This window comes from Sinocyclocheilus anshuiensis, unplaced genomic scaffold (genome assembly GCF_001515605.1).
Source record: "Sinocyclocheilus anshuiensis isolate Anshui unplaced genomic scaffold, SAMN03320099.WGS_v1.1 scaffold775, whole genome shotgun sequence".
NCBI lineage: Eukaryota > Metazoa > Chordata > Actinopteri > Cypriniformes > Cyprinidae > Sinocyclocheilus > Sinocyclocheilus anshuiensis.
Genome location: NW_015552614.1, coordinates 1,267,721 through 1,281,397, shown reverse-complemented (window position 1 = coordinate 1,281,397; position 13,677 = coordinate 1,267,721). Strand labels below are relative to the sequence as shown.

Below are 13,677 nucleotides of genomic sequence, written 5' to 3'. Positions count from 1 at the left end.
GACGGAGGGAGGAGCCATGGTGGAGGAAGGGCTGACGACTCCAGGGGGCCGACCGACAGTGGTGGAGCAGGTAGAGGAGCCCGAGGCATAGACGGAGAGCCGATGAGCCAGGGTGACGAGGAGGAGCCAGAGGGCCAAGGCGGAGCAGATGGCTCAGGCGACCGTGGCGGAGGCGGGGATCCGGAAGGCTGCGGTGGAGCCGGAGTGACAGAGGACTGAGGAGGAGCTGACAGAGCCAGAGAGACGGTGGGACGAGGTACAGCCAGAGGAGTGGAGTCCCGAGGCGACGGACGGTCGACGACAAACCAAGGCGGAGCCGGAGGGACGAGGGAGCCCGGTGGAGCCAGTGGACTGCCAGACCACGGCGGAGAGGAGGGAGCTAGGAGCCATGGTGGAGCTGCTGGATTATGGGGAGGCCGGGGGAGAGCTGAGCTCTCGTGCCTCCGTTGGTAAAAAAAAATTAGCCAATCACCATTGAGTGTTTACTTTCAGCGCTGAGGAGTGTTGAGAAAAGTTCAATGGTCCGAGGGGGAGTCTGGGACTCAGAGGCTGGAGGCGGAGGCAAGGGATTCTCCAGCCACGCAGACGATGGAGACTGGCAGACCCGCGGTGCTTGTACAGAATAGATGGTGGGCTGAGGGTTATTGAATATTTGATCACCAACAGATTTACCAAGCTGTCATTCAAACAGTATGTTTACAAATTTAGGGAAACAGCCTAAGCTGGATATAGGCTACAGCAGTCGTCTTAATTCAATGGCGCAACAGGCAGCTCGCTTTTAACACAGACTTTTAAGAAGGGATGGATGTTTGCTTCAAGTGATAGGCCAGGTAAGTGAAATTATATTATCTTGATGTATGTGTGTCGTCTTTATGTTTTCTGACTAAAAACAACCAAGCAAATGCATCTGGCATCAGCTCATATAATGGTATCAACAGTAATAATAATAATAATAATAATAGGCAGGGATCCCAGACCAATACAATTAGTGTGCCTCCTCCATTTTAAAACCCACGAGTCTCCACTGGTTACAATGGGCCCAGCTTAGAACTATGTTATTCTATGGCGTTAGCAATGCAATTCACATATGTAACTTTTATGAATTCTGTTGAGAAACCATGAGAAACAAATGAATAAATACTGAGAGAGAGAACTTGAATAATCATAAATTATTAGTTCAAGAAAATTAAAGCATTCTTCCTGGATCGTGAGAGAGCTTCCTATTCTGGGATAGCTGTGGGTGAGGGAGGGGTGTGTGTGTGTGTGTGTGTGTGTGTGTGTGTGCGCAGCTCTGTATTTTTCTGAGTGTCTAAATGTGTTTCTTCATGTATTTTTTCACATTGTTTTTAACTATGCCAAATAGTTGTGTTTGGTCATGTTATAACATGCCTCTCACATGTTCCAACCCATTACAACATGTCCATATTGCGCATGTTGTCACATTTCATTTCCATTCTTTCAGGGCAAAAAATAAAAAGTATACACTGTATTAATGAAACAAGACAACATATTTGTACTAGACGTATGAAATTAATGTGGGGGAAAAATACTCTGAATCCCAAGTGAATTTAAATGAGAACCTACTAATTTACACTAATTTAGCTACACACTAATTTTCATTTATAAGGACCCCCTGAAGTAGCCTTGGCCACCCCATGTATAAAACTCTAGTTCTGCCACTGGATACACTTTGTTGTCCCCTGATTTTGATTTAAAGCATTAGAGTTAATCAAAAGTTTATTAATGACTACAAGCTACCACAGTGCAGTACTTCAGTTTAGGTTAAATCAGCAACTCTGTGACTTGCAAATCTTTTAGATATATTTTTTTAATTAAAAAATTTAATACATTAACTTTAATTAAATGTGTTTATTTTAATTTAATAAACTTTATTTTTTTAAATAATGTAATAATGTAATGTAAAAAAAATGTAAACCTTTCAAAAAATAAATACAAAATAAAAAACTAGCTTGAAGTTGGCAATCCTTTCAGTAATTAATTGGGGAAAAAAATAAAAATAAACACTGCATAGCTTTTTACTCAAAATATATTCAGAGAGAGAGGTGGCTCCATACATTTGGAAAGTTCTTCATTAAAAAAATAGAAATAAAACAGGGTAAAAAAGGAAAAATGGAGTGAAGGAATGTTCCAGCACATCTGGAGGCACTCAGTAGGCCTGCCTGCGTCACCACAATAAAACATTTCTATGTGGGAGAGATGCAATCGTTGATTTATGATGGAGGTTATAAGGCTGAATAAGCACCAGGTGCACCTCTTTAATGTTGATTTTTGCACACTACGTCACCCTTTGGAATAACACACACACACACACACACACACACACACTATTACTTTTGCAGTATAAATGCATTTCTTCACTCATTATTTATTTATTTGTTTGTTTGTTTCATAATGATAAAAAAATGGGTTGATTCAGTTAAGTTAAGTGACTATCCATTTTGATTGAGGTCAAAATATTATAAGGTTGAAAACAGTAAATAACAGGAATAATTTTACTTTAACGTTTAATATATGAACATCTATGTATGTACTGACTAGGTCATTTAAAAAAAGGTAAATAATAAAAAAATGGATACACACACAAATCTAAATTAAACATAATTATCTCTGTGCAATATGGCTGCATTCATATCCATTCTAGTTACATTTAATTCCTTACACAATTAGTTTACAGAATATAACAATTGTTTTTGTTTTAAAAATGGGCTCTGATACGTGAAAATCCACAGAAGTGCTTATCTGAGGGCAGGTAACAACATTTCTTGTCCTCCACATGGTGCGCCATGCCAGAAAAAGATTTTTAAATGACTACCAGCACATAGTGACAAAAAGTAACTTTTTACTTACACTGTAAAAAATGACTGTGAATTTAACGGTAAAAGACTGTAAAAATGCCTGTTAAATGGTTAACGGTAAATTCCCCTACTATATACGGTGAAAAACTGTATTGGACATTACATGTAATTTTACGGTAGTACACTGTTTTTGGATGTGAAAAAGACAGTATAATTTACAGTGAATAACCGTAAATTGACATTCCCAGAATTCCCTGCGTTACATTTCAAATTTTATGTTTTTTTGTTGAAATAACTATGTTTCTTCTTAGATTTTTTCTTATCAGTTTTGTATATTAGGGTTTTGTGTTACACCTAATGTTGTTAAATGAATGTTTATTGCATTATTTCAGTTTCATGTGTGTTACCATGATGGTGTTTAGTGTTTGTGTGAATGACACTGTGCACCTTCTATATATGTTATTATTTAAAAGCTGCTTGTGATGGGCTTTGGTTCATCATGTGACTTTCTCATCACCACCTGCATTTGGTGGTCATCAGTGTGTTACAAATGTACAAAACAGATTTCAGTACTTCAGTAGATTGGTAAATTAACATTATATCAGTTAATGAAATTACGGTATTTAACTGTAAATTTAAGTTAAAACCGTAAAACCTAAAATGCTGCTACTGTATTTTTTACGGTAAAACTCTGGCAACCACAACTGCCGTTTTTTTTACCATAAATTTTACGGATTTTTTTTTTACGGTGTATTTATACAAACTCATTCTTTCACTATAAACACATTTTATATGCATCATGTGCTTACACAGTGCATGAAATTGGTTAGTTTCCCACAGGAAACATTGTGCAATAGAGGGTTAAAGAGTCATGATGACCTGATCACATTACAGAAACATAAGATCATTATATTCCTGGTTAGAAACCACTCCAATTGATTTAAAGAATAATAAAATAAAAGTCTGAGCAGAAAGAATCATTTTGGGATTTGCTTTCCCCTAAAGTCAACTCTAGAGAAGAGATACACTATCATTGTACTGACACTGCTTTTCTTGCATTAAGCATATTAGATTATTCAGATATTATCAGTTCTTAGAGCCGAAGGGCAATGAATAAACAGACAATGGAGTGGTTATATTGAATTTTTCTGTAGGTGGAATATTATATTAAGCTTGTGTAAGCAGAAATGTTCACTTCCTCTCTGTGTGCAGATGGTTTAGCAGCAGTGGGGAGAACAGACTCAGCAAACAATGCTACAAATACATGCTGCACTATCCTATTAATAAAAGAATAAACACAAATCTTCTATCTTCTTCTTCTGCCTTGATAAAGATGGGTTTTTTTCTTTCAAACTTTTGATGTGTTATCTGGCACATTCCCTCTAAACAAATCAATAGCACACATGATTGACCCTGATCTCTGACAGCCCAACAAAATTAGCCTGGGCGGAGTGTTGTTCCCTCTCACGCGTGTCAGCGCTGAACAAGAGCATTAATAGAATATGAAATATACAGGCATTTGTATAAACCATGCTGAGCATGCACCTGTGCTATTTATAATAACTTGTCTTTTCTGGGAAGGACTAGGGCTTACATCATGAATATAATCCATCTTGGGTTACAACTTAACTGGAACTGTTACCTTCAAACGCCCTAGTTCCTGCTCTTATGTTGCCTGCCTTCTGTCCCTATTAACACACACACACACACATAAACAAATTTACTTTGCTATCTAAAAAAGCCTTAGAGTTGTATTGTTTCATATACAGCTAACTGGATAAATTTTTTTAGAACACACACACATCTTATTTTTTCAAGGACATCCACAATTAGATAAGAAAAAAATATATAAAATGTATAAACCACACAGACCTTGAATGTGTGTGTGTGGTTCAGGTATTCCCTACTTTATGGGGTCAAAATGTACCCACAAAGATGGCAATATCCAAAATACTTGTAGGCACATTTTTTTGGTCCACATGATAAGCTTATAAATCATACAGAATAATTTTTTTTTTAAATCTAAGACAGCAAGACGTTTTGTGTGAGGGGTAGGTTTAGGGTAAGGGGATTGAAAATGTGTACAGTTTTGTAAAGTGTAAAAATCATAACGTCGATTGTCTCTATACAACATGGAAACCTAACGTGTGTGTGTGTGTACATGTTTTTCTATCCCAGTGGGGACTTAAACCTGAATATACATCGACTCATGGGGACTATTGTCACCGTGGGGACATAAGTTGAGGTCCCCATGGGGAAACAAGCTTAAAAATCATACAGAAGGATGTTTTTTTGATAATCTTAATATGAAGAAATCTTCCTGTGAGGGTTAGGTTTAGTGTAGGGCAATAGAAAATACAGTTTGTACAGTAGAAAAACCATTACGCCATTACGCACGTCCCCACGAGGATTGATGTGTGTGTGTGTGTGTTAAAAACAGTTTGCATCTGTGTTTTTTCAGTATCATATTTGATACATCAGGCTTTTATGGCTCATATAGCATGAAATAGGAGAGTATGGAGCTCACATTAGGAAGAAATCAGTAAGATTTTTATAACAGAACAGCAGAAATGTCTGTTAGACAATAATGTCTTTGTATATACAGTATATATATATATATATATATATAGGTTTGGATTCAATTGATGATAACCTTGAAAACCTAGAATAACCCCAATGGGAGGTTTTGTTTTGTTAGATTTAACTTCTGTCCCAAACCTATAGATAAATATGTACACACACATTTACCTAATCAAAGTCAAAGTCTGCTTTATTGTCAATTCTGCCACATGTACAGCACATACATACAGAGAATTTAAATTGCGTTACTCTCAGACCCTTGGTGCATACAGTTAACACTTAACACTAACAGTAGACATAATACAGATAAATACAGTTTAATATATATATATATAAAATACAACCTATACAATATACAAATAAGGACATTGTAAAAAAAAAATAGATAGATAGATAGATAGATAGATGATAGAAAAAGTGGCATAAGGCACATGGCAGTTATAGTGCAAACCAGTGATATAAACAACTGTGAAGATATAACGAGTGTAGTGCAAAAGAGCTTATCAGTCTGTTAAAGTGAAATCTGAGTGAAGACATATTGTCACGAAGCGGTAAGGGAGCACCGTGGAAAAACAGGGTCTGGGTCCAAAAGCAGGTGAAGCTTAGATTTAATTAATTTAACAGAAAGGCAGACAAAAAGAAACAAAAAACAGATCAGGATGGATCAACAAAACAGGATCAGGTGAGGGATACAAGTTCGCCAACCAACGTGTTTGCATCAACCAACATACAAACTACTACAATTACAATTACAATTCAGCCAGGCAGAGTGGTGGGAGTGTGGTGTATAAATAGTCCATGACAATGAGGAACAGCTGAGGATGTAATAAGTGACAGGTGTGTGGAGTTTGGGGAATGGAGTCCGGGAAGACGGGAGATGGCGACCTCTGGTGGTGAGAGGGAGAAATGCAGGGCTTCCAGACGTTCCCAAGCACCCGACCAGGGGGACGGCAGAACGGGGCGGAGTAGGGGGAGGGATGGGGGGCCAGGTCCGTGTGCTGGAGGGGGACCTGGGGACTGAGGAAGAGCCGGCAGGATGGGGACCCAGGACAGAACCAGCGGCAACCACAGCGGTGTGTGAGGAGCTGCCGCCTTGGAACGGGCAATGGCGGGCTCCGCCGCTTCGGGAAGGCTTAAAACGAGCCTCGCCACCTCTGAGGGAACATCAGTGGGCTCCGCCGCTTCGGGAAGGCCAGAAGCAAGCCCCGCCACCTCGGACGGGAACATCAGCGGACTCCGCCACTTTCGGAAGGCCAGAAGCAAGCCCAGCCGCCTCGGAGGGAACATCAGCGGACTCCGCTGCTTCGGGAACCTTGTGAGTGAGAACCGCTGCCTCAGGAGCTTTGTAAACAAGCCCCGCCGCCTCGGAGGGAACATCAGCGGCCTCCGCTGCTTCAGGAAGGCCAGAAGCAAGCCCCGCCGCCTCGAAGGGAACATCAGTGGGCTCCGCCGCTTCGGGAAGGCCTGAAGCGAGCTCCACCGCCTCGGAGAGAGTACTAGCGGGCTCCGCTGCTTCGGGAAGGCCAGAAGCAAGCCCTGTTGCCTCGGAGAGAGTACTACCGGGCTCCGCCGCTTCGGGAAGGCCTGAGACGAGCTCTGCTGCCTTGGAGGGAACATCAGCGGGCTGCGCCGCTTCGGGAAGGCCAGAAGCGAGCCCCGCCACCTCAGAGGAAATATCAGCGAGTTCCAGAAGCAAGCCCCGCCGCCTTGGGGGGGAACCTCAGCGGGCACCGCCACCACGGGAGCATTGTGAGCGGACCCCGCCACCTCGGGGGAACTGTGAGCGGACACCGCCACCTCGGGGGAACTGTGAGCGGATACCGCTGCCTGTCTCGGGGTAACTTTTAGCGGACACCGCCGCCTCGGGGGAACTGTGAGCGGACACCGCCACATCGGGGGAACTGTGAGTGGACACCGCCGCCTCAAGAGATATGTGAGTGGACACCGCCGCTTCTGGAGCTTTGTGAGCGGACACCGCCGCCTCGAGAGATATGTGAGCGGGCACCGCCGCTTCTGGAGCTTTGTGAGCGGACACCGCCACCTCGGGGGGACTGTGAGCGGACACCGCCGCCTCGAGAGATATGTGAGCGGACACCGCCGCTTCTAGAGCTTTGTGCGCGGACACCGCCGCCTTGGGAGAACTGTGAGTGAACACCTTCGCCTCGGGGGAACTGTGAGCGGACACCGCCGGTTCCGGAGCTTTTGTGAGCGTGCACCGCCGCTCGCACCGACCTCAGCGGAGGATCCTGCACGCTGCGTATCAGCCCAGGCCAACCCAGGAACGGGCATGAGGTTCTGGGAACAGCTGGCAAGACCTCTGAAGTCTCCTGGATCGCCGCTCCGAGAGAACTGTGAGCGGGCTCCACAGCGAACTCCACCCTGAAGGATGAGCCACTCAAGTACAGAGCCCGATTGACATATTCCTCCAGTGACTCCTCGGGGGGCCAGCAAGGCATAAGGGACTTGAAGGGCTCGGCTAGGCCTCCCCAGACAAAGACCATGAGGTAGGTCTTCTCCGTAACCGACCAGCGTTTTAGAGTACAAAGATTCCAAAAGTTAGGTTTTTCATCTTATCTACACAAATCCACACACCTAAATATACTGCTGCTTAATTTGATAAGAATTGCAGTCTACAAATAGGTTGCTGTGTTAATTCAGTTATTATTTACTTATTTAATTATTTACTGTGTCCCTATAACCCTCCTCGAAGTTTAAGATCTGGTTACCTTAATTTATTGACAATCCCTTGCTCACGGCTAAAATGCAGAGGGGATCGAGCCATTTCAGTGGTAGGTCCTCGACTGTGGAATAGCTTGCCAGTAGAACTTAGAATGCCCCCTCTTTACCAGTTTTTAAATCTCTTCTTAAAACCCATTCGTTTTCACTTGCTTTTAACATGCGTTAAATGTTGATCTTTGCTTATGTTTTAATCTGGTATTTGTGTACTTTGCTTATGTTTATTCAGATTATTTTTATATTGTATTTGTTACTCTGCTCATGTAAAGCACGTTGGTCAGTCAGCCAGACTGTTTTATAAGTGCTTTAAAAATAAATAAACTAAACTAAACTATTATCAGTTTTTATTTTTATCCTTTTTTTTTACTTAGATAAAGATTAGCTGTTTTCCATTCTACTTGACATGACTGAAGTCACACCCATTGTAAAGGCACATGTGAGCTGTGTGACATCATCTTTACACCTCCCCTCCCCCGTCTCGTGCTGTAATCCGAATCAGCAGGGCTTTTGATGACATTTGTTGTAAAGCTAAACATATGCTGATTGTGGCAGAACTTTATCAGTAGCTTGCACAGAGGGATGAATATCACTGAACCTCAGCCGGGAACTGAAAAAAGGAACATACTGTGCTATTCTAAAGCTGAAATGTCCCCCTAACTTGCAAGATGACCAGGCCAAAGGAACGGTGAAGCATGAAAGTTTTAATCTCATAGACAGACATATACACAGCTGCAAAAGCCCACTCTCAACATTTCCCCCCTTCTTAATTAAAGGGAAAAGAAACACTACATTACACAACACTCTCAAAAAAAACAAGGTACCAAACTCTCACTGGGGTGGTGCCTAATAATATGGACAATTTAGGTCCTAAATGTACTTTTAAGTTAATAATATGTACCATTTAGATGTACCTTTGAGTTTTTGTACCGCCCCAGTGAAAACGTCTCAGGTCCTGGGCCCGGGGTAGAGCTCAAGGCTTGGAATCAGGAATAGATTCCTTTGTGAGTCACACTCACCACCATTGGAGAGACGCCACCACCCGTCCGAGATGTTGAGTATTTATTTGTCGTTTCTGATTTTCTCATTGGCGTGCTCATTTTTGCCACCATCGTTGGTAATGTCGGTGCCATGATTTCCAACATGAATGCATCCCGCGTGGAGTTCCAGGCCAAGATCGACTCCATCAAGCAGTACATGCAGTTCCGGAAGGTCACCAAAGATCTGGAGGACCGTGTCGTGAAGTGATTCGACTACCTTTGGACCGAACAGAAGACCTGCGACGAAAAGGAAGTGCTCAAGAACCTCCCAGATAAGCTCAAGGCGGAGATTGCCATCAACGTGCATCTGGAAACCCTTCGGAAGGTGCGTATCTTCCAGGACTGTGAAGCAGGTCTTCTTGTTGAGCTCGTCCTTAAACTTCAACCACAGGTTTTCAGTCCGGGCGACTACATTTGCAAGAAGGGTGACATCGGCCGGGAGATGTACATTATCAAAGAAGGCAAACTAGCTGTGGTGGCAGATGATGGCGTCACGCAGTGTGTGGTGCTCAGCGATGGCGCTTACTTCGGAGAGATCGGCATTCTCGGCATCAAAGGAAGTAAAGCCGGTAACCGCAGGACTGCTAACATACGCAGTGTGGGATACTCCGATCTGTTCGCGCTCTCGAAAGATGACCTAATGGAGGCCTTAACCGAGTACGCAGAAGCCAAAAAGGCACTAGAGGAGAAAGGTAGGGCTATTCTGATGAAAGACAATCTCATTGACGAGGCTGCGGCCAATGCTGGCGCAGACCCGAAGGACCTGGAGGAAAAGGTCAGTGTCTTGGAGACCAATCTAGATGTGATGCAAACCAAATTCGCTTGTCTTATGGCAGATTGGACATCCAGCCAGAACAAAATCAAACAGAGGATTGCCAACATGGAAGCCCGAGTGAAGACTCTTAGGCAGGAGGATTTGGACGAGGTTGTGAGGATAAGGACAAATAGATCTACACCGAAATAGACTTGACTTCATGGATTACACATTTACCCATATAGAGGAATCTGGCATCATTTGAGAGGAATTGCTTGATCTCAAAGTAGTCCCGCAGGAACATGTACTATTTATAGATGATTCAGTAAGAGACTTGGCATTTCACAAGACCTAAATCTAATTTGTGAAGGCATGTAAATGTAGTGGTTGGTAAAAATGAATGTGCTTAAAATGCATATGTCTATATGGGTAGAGAACAAAAAACACCTCTTAAAATTTTGGGTGGTATTTGTGCCTTAAAAACACTAATTATGTTATATAGATTGGTGTAAATTCATCATCTTCATTTTCATTCATCAGTTCACCGAGTGGAAAAGAATGCTTTGTTGCTGTTATGCTTGCCACCTGAAGAGGTCGCTTAACGCTATTGTTTCAAGGTAATGCAGCGGGCGAGTCAGAATCAATTAAATATTGACCACGACTGCAGCCAGTACTCCTCTGTCTTACAGCGTCTCTTTTCATTATATTACAGGTGAGCAAAACTGATTCAAAAACTGGTTGAAACTAATGTAAAACACTGTGTTTCAAAGATGTATGTGTTTATTTTTGTTGGGTTATTGAGTAAGACTGTTTATTAATACGCATTTAGTAATGAGTTATGTATTAGACATAAGAGGGACAAATAGTGAATGTGAAGTGAAACATGAGGAAATATATATGTGAAAAGTGTTCTTGGGTGTTTATACAGAGTTTATAATGTTGATTGTTATTGGATGAGAAAGGTTAAGTGAGTTAAATGTGCGTTTGCAACTGGAAGTTATCTAGAGCCAAAATGGCGGTGTAAACATGCGTGAGTTAGAGCCAAAATGGCGACGTACATGTAAAACACGAGGATTGCATGAAACGAAATGCTATATTAATTAGATTAATGTCTCGTGAATGTTATGGTGATGTGAGATACATGATGGTTGATTGAAAATCCTGTAAAAGTTGAATGTATTGTGTCTGATAGTAATATGTTACAGAACTGAATGTATTGTGTTTGATAGTAATATGTTACAGAACTGAAGACACAAATAACTTTTGAAAGGCCTTTATTGTAATGTAACTGTCTTTATTGAAAAGTGTTGTTTTACAAAGAAACAAATAATGATTGTTCTGTAAAGTTAAAAATGTTAATGTTGTGAATTCATTGAAAGGAAAGAAAATATTCAGAATCAATTAAATATTACTGTCTTACAGCGTCTCTTTTCATTATATTACAGTGCTGGCCAGAGTTGTACATCTAACTTACCCACTCAGGCTTCCCAGACTTGAGGCGGGTAACATAAACATTGACTGATCAGACAGTTTCAGGCTCACTAATGCAGGATTGTCTTGAAGTAATTTCGGACAACAATGCGCCGAGATCATCCTTCTGATTTTTGGGCAATTTGGTTGCTGATGCTGTCGCTATTAAGTATTGCAGTGTCTGAATTTCAGGTAGTGTGATTCCTAAACAGAATTTTAGGAGGGTTATTGTGCAGTTATACTCTCTGTGAGATGTCATGCTGTAAGTGTTTTAACCAGCATTGGTAAATACAAAAAATATCCTGCAATTTTGCTGCAATGTTCGAAGAAGTTCTTAGGAATTGCTTCTAAGCTTTGTTGTCTAATCTGCAATATCAAAGCTTTGCTTTCATATCATACCAGACACCAAAGCAGAACATCCTTTAATTTGATAAAATGGAGGGTGTTTAAGTATATTTTTAACATGAGAATAAAATGGAGAGTCCCCATTTTAGTCAATCATGTTCAGTTCTTGTATGTGTATTTTTATTCAGCTAATGAAAAATTGTATATGTGCCGGATTAAATAAAGATACTTTAGAAATTTTCCTAATATTTTGTGTTCATAGTAGATTGATTTGTTGGGAAAAAGATCTACAAGTCATCCATACTGTGCAGTTGTGGGCATGATCCTGTTCAGACTTGCTGTTAATGTGACAATCTATGACTTCAGTGTTGGTTCTCCATGGTGGATGGTAGCCCAACAATTAGACCTAACAAACATTAAAGGGTGGTTAAGGAGCTGTGTTGGAAATGCAAACGTTGCAGGTTTGACTCCTGAGAGAAACACGGAGAGACTGACATGTAAAAAGAAATTAGGTATCAGCATCTACGCATATTTCAAATGAAAAAAGCCTTTTTATGTTTATTGTTTACATTCAGTTTTGAATACTCACTAATTACAAAAAGTAAAATTGGTCATATACTGAGTCATTCAATCAGACTTATTTCAAACATTTTCATGCATTTAATTAGAGATTTGTTTTTTTTATAATTGTAATGTACTATTTTTTATAAATGTTGTTTTTCCAGGTCCAAAGATTTGAGAAAGTTGATTATGGAAACAGCAAGACTTATCACATTTATTATTACAAGAACAGCTTGTAATGCGAATGACATGACAACTATCAGGTGTCAACCTACCATGAACTTTGTGCAACACAGGGTGCTAATTAGGCTGCCTTTTCTCCTGTTTGCTATTGTGAGGTAAATGTGGAGGTGAGAGCAGTGCAGCAAAACTTGTGGATGAGAGACTGTCAGACAGAATAGTCTTGAGTGCACAGCAGACCGTGTAAAATGGGAGCTTGTGCGAGCTTGTCAATGGCTACCGTCAACTGTTTGGTTACACATTCTTCTAAATATCTTCTTTTGTGTGCAACAGAAGAAAGACACCCATACAGGTTTGGAACAACATGAGAATGAGTAAACAATGACAGAATTTTCATTTTTGGGTGAACTACAATATATATATATATATATATATATATATATATATGTGTGTGTGTACAGTAGTCAATAGTGGTGCTCCGATTGATCGGCTACTGATGACGCGCCTGCCGTGAGAGGTTTTGCACGACATGCAGCTGCATGTGTCAGTCTCTGTCCAGCGCGGGTGAAATAATTATAATTTCTCTCAAAATACGCAAATGTCTTCAAATCACCACACATCGCATCTGCACTGTAAGCGAGCTGCTCGCTGTACAGTTGACACGGGAATTGTCACTTGCACAATCGAGGCAGTGTCACATCGTCACTAAAGTTTATAAATTGTTTTACTTTTTAATTCTTGCCAGTGTTTAACCATTCAGCGCTGGCGCGCTCTCCTGGAGACCGTGCGCTCATGCACACTCGCAACGCACACATACTGTATACAGTGGGGAAAATATTTATTTGATTGCTGTGGTCAGATGAGACCAAAATTGAGCTCGTTGGCATTAACTTGACTTGCTGTGTTTGGAGGGAGAGAAATGCTGACAATGACCCCAAGAACACAATTCCAACAGTCAAGAACGGAGGTGGAAACATTATGCTTTGGGGCTGTTTTTCTGCATCCCTATAAACCTACCATAAAAATGACAGACCCTTCATTTCTTTGTAAGTGGGCGAACTTACAAAATCTGCAGGGGATCAAATAAATATTTTCCCCACTATATATATATATATATTAATCAATGCATTGCATTTAAAATCAGATGTGTATATATATATATATATATATATATATATATATATATGTGTGTATATAT

At 41.1% G+C, this 13,677-nt stretch overlaps 1 pseudogene; it reads left to right on the top strand.

Moving 5' to 3' along the window:
- The first annotated feature begins 7,683 nt into the window (after nt 1-7,683).
- LOC107665929 (cyclic nucleotide-gated channel cone photoreceptor subunit alpha-like) lies at nt 7,684-10,133 on the top strand (annotated as a pseudogene).
- The last annotated feature ends 3,544 nt before the right edge of the window (nt 10,134-13,677 follow it).